This window comes from Capricornis sumatraensis, chromosome 4 (assembly GCF_032405125.1).
Source record: "Capricornis sumatraensis isolate serow.1 chromosome 4, serow.2, whole genome shotgun sequence".
In the NCBI taxonomy this organism is placed as follows: Eukaryota; Metazoa; Chordata; class Mammalia; order Artiodactyla; family Bovidae; genus Capricornis; species Capricornis sumatraensis.
In genome coordinates, this window is record NC_091072.1 from 83,617,007 (window position 1) to 83,636,794 (window position 19,788).

The 19,788-nt window shown below is 38.0% G+C and overlaps 1 pseudogene; it reads left to right on the forward strand.

The window, feature by feature from the left end:
* Positions 1 to 4,526: 4,526 nt before the first annotated feature.
* On the forward strand, positions 4,527 to 5,676 carry LOC138079322 (heterogeneous nuclear ribonucleoprotein A1-like; annotated as a pseudogene).
* The last annotated feature ends 14,112 nt before the right edge of the window (positions 5,677 to 19,788 follow it).

A 19,788-nucleotide genomic window follows, 5' to 3' on the forward strand; every position in this document is an offset into this window, starting at 1 on the left:
ATGATGTAAACATCCAAAACCACTTTAGAATGCTTGCACAATTTTACAAATTTACTGAATTACAAATACATTGAATTTTATATTTATAAAGGGTGAACTTTATATTATGTAAATTACACCTCAATAAATCTTTAAAAAATGAAGGTAGAATAAAGACCTTTTTAGACATACAGAAGCTGAAAGACCTCAATGACAGACATTCTCTTCAAGAAATGTTGATGGAAGTCCTTTAAGCACAAGAAAAATATAATTAGTTAGAGAGATGGATCTATATGAAGAAACACTTTAGGAGATGATCTATAGTTTTAAAGCCAAAATAGCAATAATATAGTTACTATAATATTTATAGAATATGTAAAAGTGAAACATATGACAATAGCACAAAAAACAGGGAGGGAAAACATAAGTATATTGCTTTATTGTTTTTATACCAAAATGTAAAGTTAATATCACATCACAGTAGATTTTAATAAAGTAAAAATGTTTTATAAATCTTGATGCAATCATTAATGTTGACATAAGAATTCTAGCTAATAAACCAAGAAAAGAGATAAAATGGAATTATAAAAGTTACTTGACCCAAAAAAGGCAAATAAATGGGAAAAGGAAACAAAGATGGGACAAATAAAAGACAAACATCAAGATAACCAACCTAAACATAGCAATATCAGTAATAAAATTGATTGTAAATAGTCTAAATATTCTAATAAAAAAAAGTGAATGTAATGTTGAACGAAACAGAATATCTAATGATATGCTGCTTATAAAAATAGACTTTAGTATAAAGACATAAATAGGTTAAAATTTTAAAAATGAAAAAAAGACATGTCATTCTAACATGAAGCAAAGAAACCCAAGCTGGTTATATTACTATCAGATAAAATAGATTTTAAGACAAATATATTACAAGAGATAAAAAGTATCTTGAAGATTATACAAGAACCAGATCTTAAATATTATGCATCTAATAATAGGGCTTCAAAATGCTTGGTGTAAAAATTGTAAGGAGAAATAGACAAGTTTACATTTATAGTTGGAGATTTCAAAACTTAATATCAATAGCTGATCAAGTGAATACACAGCAAATCAGTAAGAATATCAAATACTATCAATCAACTTGACCTAATTTATAAGACACTGAACCCAGGAACAACAGAATATACGTTCTTCATCCTTAGAGCATTTATAAAGACAGATGAAAGTCTGGGTCATAAAACAAGTCTCAAAAAATTTAAGAATATTAGATCATACAAAGAATGTTATTTAATAGCAGGTAATAACAATAATGAATAATTAAATAATAAATAAATAATAAATAGAAATCAAGAGCAGATATTGTGCAATACAACTTATAAATATTTGGAACATAATTGCACACTTTTAAATAAAACCTGTGGGTCTAAGAAGATTTCAAAAAGGAAATGAGAAAGTATTTAGAATAGAATGAAAATTAAAATATAACATTGGAGAATGAACTGGTAACCCATTCCAGAATTCTTGCCTGGGAAATCCCATTGACAGAGGAGCTTGGTGGGTTACAGTCCATGAAGTTGCAAGAGTCAAACATGACTTAGTGACTAAACCATCACCACAACCAAAACTGTACCAAAATTTATGGGATACCAAGTGTGTTAGAATAACAGCCCCCCCCCCCAACCAAATATGCACATGTTCTTGTCCTCAGAACCTGTGAATATGCTACTTTTCATGGCAAAAAGGACTTTTGCCGATGGGACTAACTTAAGGATCTTGATATTAGTTTGCAAACGTTTCTCATAAAGGGACATGAAAAGATGTTCAACACCATTGTTATTTGTTTGTTTAGTCACTAAATCATATCTGACTCTTGCAACCCAATGGACTGTAGCCCACCAGGCTTCTCTGGCCATGGGATTTCCCAGGCAAGAATACTGGAGTGTGTTGCCATTTCCTTCTCCAGGGGATCATCTGATCCAGGGATTGAACCCATGTCTGTTGCACTGACAGGTTGATTCTTTACCACTGCACCACAGGGAAGCCCAACATCAGTAGTCACTAAGAAATGTGAATAAAACCACAGTGATATGTCACTACACACTTACTGGAATGCCTTAAATTAAAAAAGATTGATTATATTAAGTGTTAGTGAAAATGCAGTAAACTAGTATTCTAGCACCTTGGGTGAGAACACTTTGGAAAACAATTTAACAGTTTCTTAAAGAGTTAAATATACACTCAGCTATGTTCCAGTCACTCAACACATAGGTATTGATGTTCACTCTTGAGAAATGTAAACATATGAACAAAATTTTAGACTTAAAGTTCATAGAAACTTTATTTATAATAGCCAAAAATTGGGTAAAAATAACCCTAAATGCTTTTCAATTGGTAAATTTGTAAACTAAAGTCCCCACAATGGAATACTATTCAACAATAAAGAAGATTGAGTTATGATAGACTCAATTTGTTGGGGATGGATATTGTTGTTATCTTGATTGTGATGATTATTTTATGGTTGTATACATATGTCAAAACTTAACAAATTATATACTTTAAAGATACTCAGTTTATTGTATCTTAATTATATGTCCATAAAGCTACCAATGAAATACACACACAATAATATACAGCTAAACATATACCCACTAAATTAACTATAGTAAAAAATCATTGAAAATACTAAATGTTGGAGAAAGTGAGCAGAAACTGGAACCCTCATACATTGCTTATGGTGATGCAAAATGGTACAGTTGTCTTGGAAAACAATGCTAAACTTATGATTGTCATTTGACCTAGTAATTTCATCCCTTGGTATATATCCTGGGGAAAAATAACATATGTTCATGAGAATTGTAATGCAAATGTTCATAGGAACTTCATTTGTAATGGACAAAAAATGAACACAGTCCAGGGTTAACCAACTGGTGAAGAAATAAACACAATGTGGCATATTCATACGATCAAATACTATCCAACAGTAAAAATGAAAAAAAAGACTATTCCATGCAAAATCATGAATGAACCTAAAGAACATTCAAAGTGAAGGAATTCAGACACAAAATATTATACAGTGTACTATTCAATTTATACAAAATGTCTAGAAAATGCAAAGATCAGTGTTTGCTTGGGACTAGGGGAGGGAAAGGGAATTGACAAGGGACAGAATAGAATTTGGGAAATGGTAGAAAGTTTCTAAATCTGGAATGTGGTGATAGTGTGTCTCTATACAAATTTGGGCTTCCCTGTGGCTCAGTATTAACGAATTTGCCTCCTTGCAGAAGGCAAAGTTTGATCCCTGGGTTGGGAAGATCCCCTAGAGAAGGGCATGGCAACTCACTCCAGTATTCTCACCTGGAGAATTCCATGGACAGAAGTTTGGTGGGCTACAGTTCATGAGGTCACAATAAGTAGGACATGACTGAAGTGACTGAGCATGCATGCATATAAATTTACTAAAAATCATTCTGCATATTTTAAATGGGTGAATTTTATAGTATATCATGTATGCCTTAATGAAAGTGTCAAAAATGCAAAAAAAGCAAAACAAAACATGGAGTACCTACCATGTGTCACATATTGTGGGATATAAAAGAAGATGTGTTATATGTGATAATTGAGAATATCAAAAGTTGGGTGAATGTTAGCTAAATCTCTCTCCTTTCTTCCCTGTGACTGGTGTATTTGAAGTTACCTAGCTGACACTGTCTGAGGTTTAGAGGCCACCGCCTTGGAACAAGGCTCTGTGCTCTTTCCTGTCCTTAGCTCATTCAGTAAAGGGGAGTCTTCTTTTTTTTTTCTGTTAGAGGTGTTTCTTTTTCTAACCCCAAAACCGATGCCATTATTCTTCTTGCATCAGGGTCAGGTAGATTTAATAGATAACAGTTGTAAAGTCCTTGGAGGTATTCAGGGAAAAGAGCTTGACACAGTCTATACAGGTTTAATGACTAAAATGTCCTGTTTGCTACTTCCCAACTGTCACCTCTTCTCTGTATTCATTACTGTTGTCTACTCTAAATATAATTGCTCACATCAATGAACTGGTGAGTAAACTCACACATATCAAGTCTGCAATAAAACTGAAGTCAAGTTCAATTTCTTTGGGGGAGAAATAATGAAGTTAGCACCATATTTCTGCTTGTTTCTTTAATGTAATTAGAGAGAATGGTTTCCTCAAACATTTTATTCTCTGAGAAGTTCTGCTTCTTCCAAGCACTTTAAAGTGCTTGATTTTGGATGCTGTGAAACGTTACAAAAGTGCATTATCATTATATGTTGAAAAATACTGATTTAAAAACTGGCTTCCCAGGTGGCTCCGATGGTAAAGAATCTGCCTGCAATGCGGGAGGCCAGGGTTTGATCCCTGGGTTGGAAATTTCCCCTGGGGAAGGGAATGGCAACCTATTCCAGTATTCTTGTCTGGAAAGCCAGGCATGACTAAGTGACTAACACTTTTTTTCTCTTAGAGATATATTCATTAGGTTATTCCTTTCTGCCCATGAATGCGGCTGAGTCAGCATTGCTGAAGTCTCCCCGGCTCCGCTGCCATCATGTCTAAGTCAGAGTCCCCCAAGGAACCCAAACAGCCACAAAAGCTCTTCTTGGAGGGGCGAGCTTCGACACAACCAACGAGAGCCCGAGGAGCCATTTTAAGTAGTGAGGAATGCTCACAGACTTGTGGTAATGAGGTATCCAAACACAAGCATTCCGAGGCTTCCAGTTCGTCAAATATGCCACTGTGGAGGAGGTGGACACAGCCAAAATGTAAGGCCACACAAGGTGGATGAAAGAGTTGTGGAACCCAAGAGAGCCATCTCAAAAGAAGATTCTCAAAGACCTGGTACTCACATAACTGTGAAAAAGATTTTTGTTGGTGGCATTAAAGAAGATACTGAAGAACTTCCCTGAGGAGATTATTTTGAACAGTATGGGAAAACTGAAGTGACTGAAATCGTGACTGACCGAGGCAGTGGCAAAAAGCAAGGCTTTGCTTTTGTAACCTTTGGTGGCCATGACTCTATAGACAAGACTGTCATTCATAAATACCACAGTGTGAAGGGCCACAGATGTGAAGTTAGAAAAGCCCTATGTAAGCAAGAGATGGCTAGTGCTTCGTCCAGCCAAAGAGGTGGAAGTCGTCCTGGAAACTTCGGTGGTGGTCGTGGAGATGGTTTTGGTGGGAATGGCAACTTTGGTCATGGAGGAAACGTCAGTGATTGAAGTGGCTTTGGTGGAAACTGTGGAGAGGTGGATACAGTGGCAGTGAGATGGCTATAATGGATTTGGTAATAATGGAAGCAATTCTGGACAATGATCTTGGCAGTTAACAACAATCAATCTTCAAATTTTGGTTCCATGAAGGGAGGAAACTTTGGAGGCAGAAGTTCTGACCCCTATGGTAGTGAAGTGAAGTGAAGTCGCTCAGTCGTGTCCGACTCTTTGCGACCCCGTGGACTGTAGCCCACCAGGCTCCTCCGGCCATGGGATTCTCCAGGCAAGAATACTGGAGTGGGTTGCCATTTCCTTCTCCAGGGGATCTTCCCGACCCAGGGATCGAACCCAGGTCTCCTGCATTGCAGGCAGACACTTTAACCTCTGAGCCACCAGGGAGGCCAATACTTTGCCATACCATGAAACCAAGGTTGCTATGGTGGTTCCAGCAGCAGTGGAAGTAGCTATCACAGTGGCAGAAGGTTTTAATTACTGCCAGGAAACAAAACTTAGCAGTCGAGAAGAGCCAGAGAAATGACAGGCAAGCTACAGGCTAGAACAGATTTGTGAACTCAGCCAAGCACAGTGGTGGCAGGGTCTAACTGCTATAAAGAAGGCATATTTTAGACAACACTCATGTGTATGGGCAAAAACTCCAGAACTACTGTACTTCTGACTAACTGTATCAGTTCAGTTCAGTTCAGGTCAGTCGCTCAGTTGTGTCTGATTCTGTGACCCCACGAACCTCAGCTTGCCAGGCCTCTCTGTCCATCACCAACTCCTGGAGTTTAGTCAAACTCATATCTATTGAGTCAGTGATGCCATCTGATCATCTCATCCTCTGTCGTCCCCTTCTCCCTTAATCTTTCCCAGCATCAGGGTATTTTCAAATGAGTCAGCTCTTCGCATCAGGTGGCCAAAGTGTTGGAGTTTCAGCTTCAACAGCAGTCCTTTAATGAAAACCCAGGACTGATCTCCTTTAGGATGGACTGGTTGGATCTCCTTGCAATCCAAGGGATTCTCAAGTCTTCTCCAATACCACAGTTCAAAAGCATCAATTCATCAGTGCTCTGCTTTCTTTATAGTCCAACTCTCATATCCATACATGACTACTGGAAAAACCATAGCCTTCTCTAGATGGACCTTTGTTGGCAAAATAATGTCTCTGCTTTTTAATATGCTGTCTAGGTTGGTCATAACTTTCCTTCCAAGGAGCAAGCATCTTTTAATTTCATGGCTGCAATCATTATCTGCAGTGATTTTGGAGCCCCAAAAATAAAGTTTTCCACTGTTTCCATTGTTTCCCCATCTATTTTCCATGAAGTGATGGGACCAGGCGCTATGATCTTAGTTTCCTGAAGGTTGAGATTTAAGACAACTTTTTCACTCTCCTTTTTCACTTTCATCAGGAGGCTTTTTAGTTCATCTGTGTATCTGAGGTTATTGATATTTCTCCCAGCAATCTTGATTAATAGGTTATTTTAGTTGCTATGGTTTTTCCAGTGGTCATGTATGGATGTGAGAGTTGGACAGTGAAAAAAGCTGAGGGCCGAATAATTGATGCTTTTGAGCTGTGGTGTTGGAGAAGACTCTTGAGACTCCCTTGGACTGCAAGGAGATCCAATCAGTCCATCCTAAAGGAGATCAGTCTTGGGTGTTCACTGGAAGGACTGATGCTGAAGCTGAAACACCAATGCTTTGGCCACCTCATGTGAAGAGTTGACTCATTGGGAAAGACTCTGATGCTGGGAGGGATTCAGGGCAGGAGAAGGGGACAACTGAGGATGAGATGGCTGGATGGCATCACTGATTTGATGGACGTGAATCTGAGTGAACTCCGGGATTTGGTGATGGACAGAGAGGCCTGGGGTGCTGCGATTCATGGGGTCTCAAAGAGTCGAACATGACTGAGCAACTGAACTGAACTGAACTGAACTTACTTTCTGTTCTGTGAAAAGTGCAAAGCATTCTAACAAAGGGTTTTAATGTAGTTTTTTTTTTTTTTTGCACCCATGTTGTTGATTGCTAAATGTAATAGTCTGATCATGACACTGAATAAATGTATCTTTTTTTTTTTTTAATGTGATCTGTAAAGTTAGTCTACTCTGAAGCCATTTTGGTAAACTATTCCCAAAGTGTGAAGTTGGGATTCCTTCAGGGTGATGCCAGGTTCTATTTGAAACTTATCTACAACCTGCTTTGGTGGAGAAGCTGTTGTCTTCAGAACTTTGGTGTAGTTGAACTGACAGTTACTGTATTGTGACCTGGAGTTCACTGTTAAAAGTGTCACAGATGCAAAGGCATGGAGTTTTACTTTTTTTTTTTGGTTATTAATAATTGTTGGCACATGCTATGCATTATATATAAATTGAATTATGGTACCAGATAAAGTTATAGATGGGAATGAGGCTTGTGTATCATCCATTATCATGTGTAGTCAATAAAATATCTAATACCCTCTGAAAAAACTAGTTAATTAATGCATTAGGATGATTATCAAAATGGCTTAAATAATTTCTCTTGGATAAATATCCAGAAATGGAAGGTTTGAGACATATGGTAGGTACACATCTAACTTCATAAGAAGCTGCCAAAGAGTTTTCCAGTGTGAGTGTGCCATTTATACATCCCCACTAGCTGTGCATGAGACTTCTGGTTATTAGAGCAAGTGACACGGAAACTTTAAATGGTCAAATAATATAAATGGAGATGTATACATATATACACACACATACAGGTATAATAACTTAAAAATTAAACAGTTTATATAATGTTATATACTATGTACTTGAGTCACTTTAAGCTCATGAGTCATTCTAAGCATTTTTAGAATGACTTAAAAATTCAACTGCTTATATAATGTTATATATTATGTACCTCAGTCACTATAAATATTTAATATTTATTTAAATATGAAATAAAATATTTAATACACCCATTTTGGGGTTATTAAATATTTTATTGATTACACATGATAATGGATGATACACAAGTTTCATTCCCTTAGCTACTTGGAGCAAAGAATATGGCGGTTTAGGTGACTTGAGTAATAGTATACAGGAGAGGTAATGAGAACCTGAACAAAGAAAGCTGGGTTAGGAGTGATCAGAGAGAAAGAAATAGGATAATGTAGACATAAACTGGCTTCCCAGGTGGTGCTAGTGGTAATGAACCCACCTGCTAATGCAGGAGACATGGAAACGCAGGTCCGATCTCTGGGTCAGGAAGATTCCCTGGAGGAGAACATGGCAACGCACTCCAGTATTTTTGCCCAAAGAAACCCGATGGACAGAGGAGCCTGGCAGGCTACAGTCCATAGAGTCGCAAAGAGCTGGACATGACTGAAGCGACTTAGCACCCATGCAGACATAAACTACAGGATAGAGTTAATTTGATATGGGGATCAAGGAAGAGGAAAGAATTAAGAGTGATTTGAGATTTGGGGCTAGCTACAGTGCCTGGAAAAGGTGTTTATAATGCAGAGATGTCAAGAGGAAATAATTGTGGGAGGAGGGGAGGCAAGGGGAAGCACATGCGTATTGTTCAGATATGTTATTTCATTGCTAGATGGCAGGTCTGGAATTAGAAGAGAATTCAGGATTAGAATGTAGATTTTGGGAGTGACATCTGATAGCATTATAATTGGAGAGGTGGGTAATTGTTGAGATGACAGAGGAAAAAATGTGATTGCTGAGCTCTAGGACAGTACATAAAACAACATTTATATTTATAAAACTGAAGGAAAATGGACCACAGCAAGAGTCATAAGAGGAAAAAACAAATGAAAGAAAATTAGGATTGTGGGCTCCTTGGGAAGCTAAGGCTGGAGAGAAACCTATCAACTGGATGCTTTGGAAATCTATTTTAAATAAGTTTTGCAAAGTGACTTGATGGAAAACCACGCAATTCATGAACTTCATGTTCAGAAAGATTTTTAAAAAGTTATATTCAAAGAAACTGATTATCTTTAAGTGAGCTGGGAAAATGGCCACTGTGCTTAGGTAACGAGTGCTCAGCATTGTGATCTGGAGTTATTTACAATTTAGCCATCTAGGAAGGGTTTCAAATAAACATGGATTACTGGCTGACTGAGACTGTGTAGTGAACCTTGGAAACACACACATACACACACTCACACACGCACACCCTATACCACACACAATGAGAAAAACTAAATCTTTCCTCAAAGTGAAAAGATAGCGCCATATTATTAAAATATTTTTTTTGGTTTATAGAATTTTGATCAGTAATTCTAAATTGAAATCACAATTAAACCCATAGTCTTCTACCCATAGGTAGAAGTATCATCTAATGATAAAAGTATTTGCTGACTCAGGCCTTGTCACCAGTAATGCACACTAGAAGGTTGCCAGCAGCCTGCGTTTTGCCACAAGCTGTGCAGTTATCTCCAAGCAGATATTAATTTAAGATGTTAATGCTTATGTCATTAGATTTTCCTATTTACAGACTGCGACCCTGTTAATTTGCAGACTGTGATTATAATCGTTAAGTTTTATTAGTTCATTTTATGAACACATAGCTTCTTTGCTTTCCTTACTTGCTGGTACCTTTAGAGGATGATTTGACCAGTAGTTTTACCTAATCTTTAGAAAGATATCTCTGTTAAAAACAGCTAAACTGATAAACATATGGAACATATCTGAAAATGTTTCCCATATCAGAAGACTTTCAGATTAAATTTATTCCTGTCTTAGCTGCTTATCTTATTCACCCCAAAACACTATGAAGTGTCATGTGCCTGTCATTATGCTAGTCAGACATGTGCTGATTTCTAGATGTGTATGAAGATGAAGAAAGCACTTTCTGTCCTTTGAGGTATTCATAGGGTAATAGTTTACAAAGTTACCTACCATAGCATTTCTTTTTTAAATTCCATTTCAAGACAGCTGTTCCGAACTGAGCATGTAGTTTGTCATATAAATAGGACATTTAAGGTGTTAATGCAACAAATCCACCACCGTTCTACATAACCCATGACATTTTCTGTTACTGACTCTAATATTTGTGTAAAATAATATGTATTTAAGGAAAATGCACTCAGAGAGGCCACTCAGTGCCAAGAAGATCACTTCTCTGAAGTGATGGAAAACTTACCCTTCCTGCACTCTCTGTATCTTTTGAAAGACTGAGAGCTAAAACTGCAGCTCCAAATCCGGGAAGCTAATGGGTGACCCACTGGGCAAGTTTGGGCTGAGCTGGGGCTCCTGGCAGGAATGTCACATGCAGCAGAGGTGTCCACTCCCAGAAAGACAGTTTTCTTTTGAAAGACCCAGGGGTAGTTGGTTTGCTTTTTCCATTCCCTCCAAAAAAAGAGTCAAATATTGGCATGCCGATTCAGTGTATGCCAACTTATACAGTATTTGATCTGTCAAGGAACCATCCTTTTAGATTGACTGACCCTGCTAATTTTAGACAGCCTGTTCAGTCTCCTCAGATTCCAGGAGCTCAAACTGCTTATGAAAACCTCTCAGTTGGATATAAGGCCATAGATCTGTCAGCCTTTTGCTGAACCATTAAGCCATAGATACCACTTTTACTGAATAGGGTATAACTTCGGTTGTTGAGAAGGAGATTATTTGCAGTGGTACATATCACCATGGTAACTGAATTTTCAAGCAGGGCTGTTGAAATGGAACTTAAAAGTCACACAGAAACAGGTCTACCTTGCACTGGCTTCAAAAGCATCATGTCAGAGAGAGGCAGAGATTCATTCATAGATTATATGCCATTTGATCTATGATTGCTCAAAGGCATGGGGGAAAGAGATGGGCAATATGTATGTTCATATCAATATGCTGGAAAATTAAGACAAAATATGTATTCCACCGCTGACTTGCCCTAAGCAAATAATCCAATAAAGAGCTTCTACTCTCATAGCTCCGATTGATGCAACCTTTATGAAGACACAAAACTAACATTAGATTTGAGTCTTTCAACAATTTTAATTAGGATTCTGGAACTTATTCGCCTTAAAACAACAAATGTCTACTGTGTCCTCCCATGTGCTATGTAGTCATTGCTGAAGAGAAACCGTGCTTGATGCTGTAGGAAAACTACAAAATATGTGTTATAGAAATTCAGGAGGAGAGTCAAAATCAAATTTTAGAACTGAAAGGAAGTATAGATGGTAAGATTATTAAATCTTAAGCATGACAGGGACTCAGAGGAGATCATTTGCAATATCTCTAATTTTCGAGGAAGGAAGCAAAGTTCCACAGTGACTAAGCAACTGATGGGGGGGGGAGGGTCACACAGCTAGTTACATGTAGAACTAAGGCTAGAAGTCAACTATTCTGATTTTGAATTAGGAGATTAAAAGATACATGACAAATTAAAGATGGAGAAATTCTACATGAGTTGCTCACAATCAAAAAAAAAGAAAACGAAATGAATATGTGTGAGACAACTAGAACATAATATATAATGCCAAGGTCTTAGAATTAAGAGCGAAGGTGGTCTCATTGAATTTCTTTAAAAATTCCTTATTAAGTTTTAAGTTACATGGCTTCTAACACTATGGGTTGTAGTTTATGAGATTGCATTTATTAAAGCTAAACAATACAGAAAAGCATAGGGATGCTATTAAAGGCATCCATGGACCTATTATTAAGAACAAAGCAAGTGGAGGTGAAGGAATTCCAGCTGAGCTATTTCAAATCCTAAAAGATGATGCTGTTAAAGTGCTACACTCAATATGTCAGCAAATTTGGAAAACTCAGCAGTGACCACAGGACTGGAAAAGGTCAGTTTTCATTCCAATTCCAAAGAAAGGCCAAAGAATTTTCAAATTACCATACAATTGCACTCATTTCACATACTGGAAGATTATGCTCAAGATCCTTCAAGCTAGCCTTCAACAGTATGTGAACTGAGAACTTCCAGATGTTCAAGCTGGATTTTGAAAAGACAGAGGAACCAGAGATCAAATTGCCAGCATCTGGTTGGATCACAGAAAAAGCAAGGGAATTCCAGAAAAACATCTACTTCTGCTTCATTGACTATGCTAAAGTCTTTAACTATGGATTACAACAAACTGTGGAAAATTCTTAAAGAGATGGGAATACCAGACCACCTTACTTGTCTTCTGAGAAACTTGTATGAAGCAACAAGAAGCCTAGAGCCAGACATGGAAAAACAGACTGGTTCAAAATTGGGAAAGTTCAGTTCAGTTCAGTTCAGTTCAGTCGCTCAGTCGTGTCTGACACTTTGTGACCCCCATGAATCGCAGCACGCCAGGCCTCCCTGTCCATCACCAACTCCCAGAGTTCACTCAAACTCATGTCCATCGAGTTGGTGATGCAATCCAGCCATCTCATCCTCTGTCGTCCCCCTCTTCTCTGCCCCCAATCCCTCCCAGCATCAGAATCTTTTCAAAATTGGGAAAGGAGTACATCAATTCTAAATATTTTCACTCTGCTTATTTAACTTCTATGCAGAGTACATCCTTTGTAATGCAAGGCTGGATCAGTCACAAAGTGGAATCAAGAAAGCTGGGGGAAATATCAACAACCTCAGATATGCAGATGATACCACTTTAATGGCAGAAAGTGAAGAAGAACTAAAGAGCCTGTTTATGAAGATGAAAGAGGCAAGTGAAAAAGCTGGCTTAAAACAACATTCAGGAAACTAAGATCATGGCATCCAGTCCCATCCCTTTATGGCAAATAGATGGAGGAAAAATGGAAACAGTGACAGATTTTAATTCCTTGGGCTCCAAAATCACTTCAGACAGTGACTGCAGCCACAAAATTAGGACACTTACTCCTTGGAATAATATCTTTGATAAACCTATACACGTATTAAAAAGCAGAGACATCACTTTGCTGACAAAGGTCCATCTAGTCAAAGCTATGGTTTTTCCAGTAGTCATGTATGGATGTGAGAGTTGGATCATACAGAGAGCTGACTGCCAAAGAACTGTTGCTTTCAAACTATGGTGCTGGAAAAGACTCTAGTCAATCCTAAAGGAAAATCAGTACGAAATATTCATTGGAAGGACTGATGGTGAAGATGAAACTCCAATACTTCGGCCGCCTAATGTCAAGAGCAAACTCACTGTAAAAGACCCTGATGCTGGGAGATTGAAGGCAAGTGGAGAAGGGGTCAACAGAGGATGAGATTGTTGGATGACATCACCGACTCAATGGACATGAGTTTAAGCAAACTAAGGGATATAGTGAGGGACAAGAAAGCTGGTATGCTGTAGTTTATGGGATTGCAAAGAGTCAGACAGGATGTAGCAACTGAACAACAGCAACAAGTCTTTTTTTTTCTTCCTTCTTTCTTGCTCTCTTGGAATACTACATTATAGATTCAGTTGATGGTCTTGCTTCTCATTCCCCATTTAATTTGCCACCCAGACCAATTCTCAGGAAATCACTATCATAAACACGTTTCTCAGTGAGTATTTAGTAAGCCCCTACCATGTGTCAGAGAGAATTCTAGATGCTTGAAATGCATTGGCTGAAAAAAAGGCTTACATTTCTGACTAATAATATTTTACTTTTTTTTCCCCCGACTGTGCTAGATCTTTATTACTGTGTGTGAGTGGGATGTACTCTCTGGTTGTGGTGTGTAGGCTTATTATTGCTGCGGCTTCTCTTGTTGCAGAGCACAGTCTCTAGTACCTCAGTAGTTGTGGTACATGGGCTTAGCTGCCCCATGACACGTGGGATCTTCCTCCACCAGGAAGAAACCTGTGTTCCCTGCATTGGCAGGAGAATTCTTTACCACTGGACCCTATTTTACTTTACCATTTCTTTCACCACTGGAAGTTCCTATTGTATATTTTAGAGTAAGAATTTGATGTGTATCCACTTTCAGTTAGTTTGCCTATAAATATATATGCAAATGAATAACATGTTTCTATTTCTCTGTGCTTTAAAATGCGTTCAGTTTATATCACCCTGTGTAATAATCTGAGACTGCAGCTTGCTTTTTCCATTCAACATTGTTGTTGAGATACAGTAGTATTGATAGATACAGATCAATTTTATTTTTAGTTGCATTAAAGTATTGATATTTTATTTATTGATTCCTCTGTTGAAAGGCATTGGGAATATAACAGATTTTAACCGTTGGAAGAATGCTACAGTGACATCCTTGTAATTGCCTTCTGTACACATGTTTAAGTCTCTTTGAGGTATTTACCTAAACATGGGTTTACTAGGTAACTCGTTTTTAATTTTCTAAGTGCTGCTGAATTGTTTACCTTAGTGGTCATTCTGCTTGATACTCCCATCAGCAGTGATCTCTATTTAGCAAATAATTATAGACCATAGTCATATAATTGACTTTGACATATATTTGACACTGACATATGTCAGAATTTACATTTTTGTTGTTTACACAGAGGAGAGTATTTATGTGAAGAGCACCTTGACGAATGTAAATCTGGAGTGTTTACTGATTTATCAAGGAATGACTTAAGTTCTACATTCTAAAAAATGACTAGAAAAGTCATTTTTATATTATGAGACAGAAATATTAACTCCTAGTCTTAGTAGGTAGGAAAAGCTGGGCTCAGTCCTTCCCTTTGTAGGTTAGTTTGACTGAAATAAAGCCAATCCTTCAAATAATTAAAATCATAGTTGATACAAAATTACTAGAAATAATACATTTTAAAATGAGGGTAAAAGTTCAACAATGTGATAAATTGAAAACTACAAGAAAATTGTCTAAAAATAGGATTTCAAAGTATTGTTTAAGTTATGACTGAGTTCTATAGCAGAAACCACACTAGCATGAAAAAAAAATTATTCTAAATACTGGCAAAGAGACGAATCTGAGAAAGAGTTAGAAAGCAAAATTACAAAACAAAATTTTTTAAAAAACGAGAGAATGCTTTCTTCAATGAAGAAAGCACAATGTCATATTTAAGTTGAAATTATTTATAATTCAGAGAAAATTATCTAATAATAAAATTGGATGGATTTAACTATTTAATTATATAAATGAATATTAAATTCCAGAGTACTCTAAAATATTCTAATAGATCCTTAAATCATGTAATCATATAAATATAAAGATTTTTAAAATTCATGGCAGAGATAAAAGTTCATAGAGGAATTTTTTTGAGTCTCAATACTTTTCTTCTCCCTGCCAGCTTAATTGGAGAATAATTGCCAAATATAAATATATATATTAAAATTGCAAGTATATGTGATGTGATGATTTGATATGCATATAACCTGTAAAATAGCTACAGTTACTTTCTTTTTTTAACCTTAAAATCCATGGGCCTAGAGGACTTATGGCCACAGGGTTTTCTCTTAAACATCTCATAAGAGAAGTGCATGATTTTGTCAAGAAGAAAAAAAATGCACAGGGAGGGACTATGGGATAAATTTGGAACAAAAAGGAGCTTCAGTTCAGTTCAGTCGCTCAGTCGTGTCCGACTCTTTGCGACCCCATGAATCGCAGCACTGCAGGCCTCCCTGTCCATCACCAACTCCTGGAGTTCATTCAGACTCACGTCCATTGAGACAGTGATGCCATCCAGCCATCTCATCCTCGGTCGTCCCCTTCTCCTCCTACCCCCAATCCCTCCCAGCATCAGAGTCTTTTCCAGTGAGTCAACTCTTCGCATAAGGTGGCCAAAGTACTGGAGTTTCAGCTTTAGCATCATTCTTTCCAAAGAAACCCCAGGGATGATCTCCTTCAGAATGGACTGGTTGGATCTCCTTGCAGTCCAAGGGACTCTCAAAAGGAGCTTAGATTCTAATAAATAGCTAAGAAGGGCTTGGTATTTTCCTAGGTACAAGAAAATTACCCATTCACCTAGATGCAAATGAGGCTTATGTATATAATGAATGTGCAGTTATTAAAGAACAGAACACAGTGTCCTGAGAATTGAAGCTTCTTGGCCATCACTCTCAGCCTCCCCACCTCACGCAGCTTTCTATGGGCACATTTCTTGACCAGTCTTGGAGTAAGACTAGAGTCAATTACCCAGACAACTTAGGAAGTCACACGAAGAATTCTAATCTAAGTCATATGGATGACTCCCCATGTATCTGGTCAGAGAAGAATGGTGATATCCCTATGTATTTTGCTTGGGTCCAGAGGGGTTTTGAACACCACCAGAATATTTCTCATGCACAAAAGAGAAATACAGCAGTAGCTGAGAAAGATTGTAGACGAGAAGTAACATTATGTTTTTTGGGAGAATAATGCAGCAATAAGTTTTCCTGCAATCTGTGAATGGTTCCAAAACTGGAGAGCAGCCATACACAAGGATGGTCAGAGGAGCTGGCAGGAGTATATGTAAGACTCATTGTATGAGCCTTCTCAAAGCTTAAAGACAGTGGTAAGGGCTGAAAGGAAAATAAAAGTTGATTTCGGAAAACATGTAAATTGACTGGAAAAACTCTGAATTATTTTTTTATTCTGAATCGATGAAAGTTAAGTGGATACCACCAATTAGAATAGGGATTCAAGACAGAAAGTAAGTGTAGTTATAGCAATTTAAATTGACATTTTTTGCACATTTGAGTCCATAGCCTAAGAAATTTGTATTCCTTTCAGATGAGCTTACTACTTGATAACGCATATTTATATGACAGGGCTAAGAAAGATTAAAGAGTTGAAAGTACTGATTAGCCTTTAAAATATAATTGAACTGAGCTTGCTTCAAATTTTAATTTCCTATAGGTTAAAGGTAATACAAACTAAATATGAGTTACTATTTTTTCTAAAGTCTAATAGCAAAAACTTAAAAGTATTTAAAATCAATTTTAAGTGAATGACAGTTTAGAAATGTGAAATCTTTATTGATTTTTGACAGCTTAAAATAGAAAATTGATCTCAAATATAAAAGATTCTTCAGTTAAAAAAAAACCCTCAAAAAATAACAGCTAGTTTTATAATGAGTTTTAAATGGCTGCAAATTCCCTCTTGTGATCATTTATTATTCATTTGTACATTATGAAACAAAAAGAGGAGTATGTTTCCTATTAATTGTACTATCAATGTAAGTATAATGAATTGCCATACTTACCTCTCTCTAGAATCACATGTCCCTGATTTTACATATCCATTTGGAAGCTTGGGTTTTTATGATCATAATCTTGAAAATTCAACTGAACTATCAAAGTTTAAAATTTAAAGCCATATCTATAGATACCATCAGGAGAAACACTTCTCCCACCCTGCCATTGTTCCTACGGGTCAGTTTCTGAGGCAAATATTGTTAGTTGCTTATGTAATTTTCATTATCCCCTTCTTTCTTCCTAAGGAAATACAAGTGTATGTCTCCCTTAAGTTCACTCACTCAGTTGTGTCCAACTCTTTGCAACCCCATGGACTGCAGCATGCCAGTCTTCCCAGTCCATCACCAACTGCCAGAGCTTACTCAAAATCATGTCCATCAAGTCAGTGATGCCATCCAACATTCCCATCCTCTGTCATGCCCTTCTCCTTCTGCCTTCAATCTTTCCCAGCATCAGGGCCCTTTCCAATGAATGACTTCTGCACATCAGGTGGCCAAAGTATTGGAGATTCAGCTTCAGCATCAGTCCTTCCAATGAATATTCAGGACTGATTTCCTTTAGGATTGACTGGTTTGTTCTCCTTGCTGTCAAAGTGACCCTCAAAAATCTTCTTCAACACCACAGTTCAAAAGCATCAATTCTTTGGTGCTCAGTTTTCCTGACTTTCTTCAATTTAAGTATGAATTTGGCAATAAAGACTTCATGATCTGAGCCACAGTCAGCTCCTGGTCTTGTTTTTGCTGACTGTATAGAGCTTCTTCATCTTCAGCTATAGAAAATACAATCAATCTGACTTGGGTATTGACTATCTGGTAGTGTCCATGTGTAGAGTCTTCTCTTGTATTGTTAGCAGAGGGTGTTTGCCATGACCAGTGTGTTCACTTGGCAAAACCTGTTAGACTTTGTCCTGCTTCATTTTGTACTCCAAGTCCAAATTTGCCAGTTACTCCAGGTATGTCTTGACTCCCTACTTTTGCATTCCAGTCGCTTATGATGGAAAGGACATCTTTTTTAATGTTAGTTCTATAAGGTCTTGTAGGTCTTCATAGAACTGTTCAACCTCAGTGTTTTCAGCATTACTAGTTGGGGCATAGATATATTACTGTGATATTGAATGGTTTGCCTTGGAAATGAACAGAGACCATTCTGTCATTTTTAAGATTACATCCAAGTATTGCATTTCAGAATCTTTTGTTGACTATGAGGCTATTCCATTTCTTCTAAGGGATTCTTGCCCACAGTAGTAGATATAATGGTCATCTGAATTAAATTCGCCCATTCCAGTCCATTTTAGTTCATTGATTCCTAAAATGTCAGTGTTCACTCTTGCCATCTCCTGTTTGACCACTTCCAATTGACTTTGATTCATGGACCTAACATTCCACCTTCCTATGCAATATTGTTCTTTACAGCATCAGACTTTACTTCCATCACCAGTTACATCCACAACAGAGCATTGTTTTTGCTTTGGCTCCATCTCTTCATTCTCTCTGGAATTATTTCTCCATTCTTTTCCAGTAGCATATTGGGCACCTACTGACCTGGGGAATTCATCTTTCAGTGTCAAATCTTTTTGCCTTTTCATACTTTTTGCCTTTTCATGGAGTTCTCAAGGGAAGAATGCTGAAGTGGTTTGCCATTGCCTTTTCCAGTGGACCACATGGTCCACTGGAACTCTCCACCATGACCCATCTGTCTTGGGTGGTCCTACATGGCATGACTCATAGTTTCATTGAGTTAGACAAGGCTGTGGTCCATGCGATCAGCTTGGTTAGTGTTCTGTGATTGTGGTTTTCATTGTGTCTGCCCTTTGAGGGATAAGAATAAGAGCCTTATGAAAGCTTCCTGATGGGAGAGGCTGATTGAAGGGGAAACTGGATTTTGTTCTAATGGGTGGGGCCATGCTCAGTAAATCTTTAATCCACTTTCTGTTGCAGGGTGGGGCTGTGTTCCCTCCCTGTTGTTTGACCTGAGACCAATCTAGAGTGGAGGTAATGAAGATAATGGACAACCTCCTTCAAAAGGTCCTATGGACGCACTGCCACACTCAGTGCCTCTGACCTTGCAGCAGGCCACTGCTGACCCATGCCTCCACTGGAGACTCCTAGACACTAACTCACAGGCAAGTCTGGGTCAGTCTCCTGTGGGGTCACTGCTCCTTTCTCCTGGGTCCTGGTGTGCACAAGGTTTTGTTTGTGCCCTCCAAGAGTCTGTTTACCCAGTCCTGTGTAAGTTCTGGTGGCTCTATGGTGGGGTTAATGGAGACCTCCTCCAAGAGGGCTTATGACACATTCAGGTCTGCTGCACCCAGAGCCCCTGCCCCTGTGGCAATCCACTGCTGACCCGTACCTCTGCAGGAGACACTCAAACACTCAAAGGCAGGTCTGGCTCAGTCTCCATGGGGTTTCTGGGTCCTGGTACACACAACGTTTTGTTTGCATCTTCTGAGTGTCTCTGGCGGGTATGGGGTTTGTTTCAAAATGTGATTTTGCCCCTCCTACCATCTTTCTTGTGCTTCTCCTTTGCCCTAGGATGTGGGGTATCTTTTTTCAGCTGTGAGTTGTAATTTGGAGTTCTTACAGGAGAATAT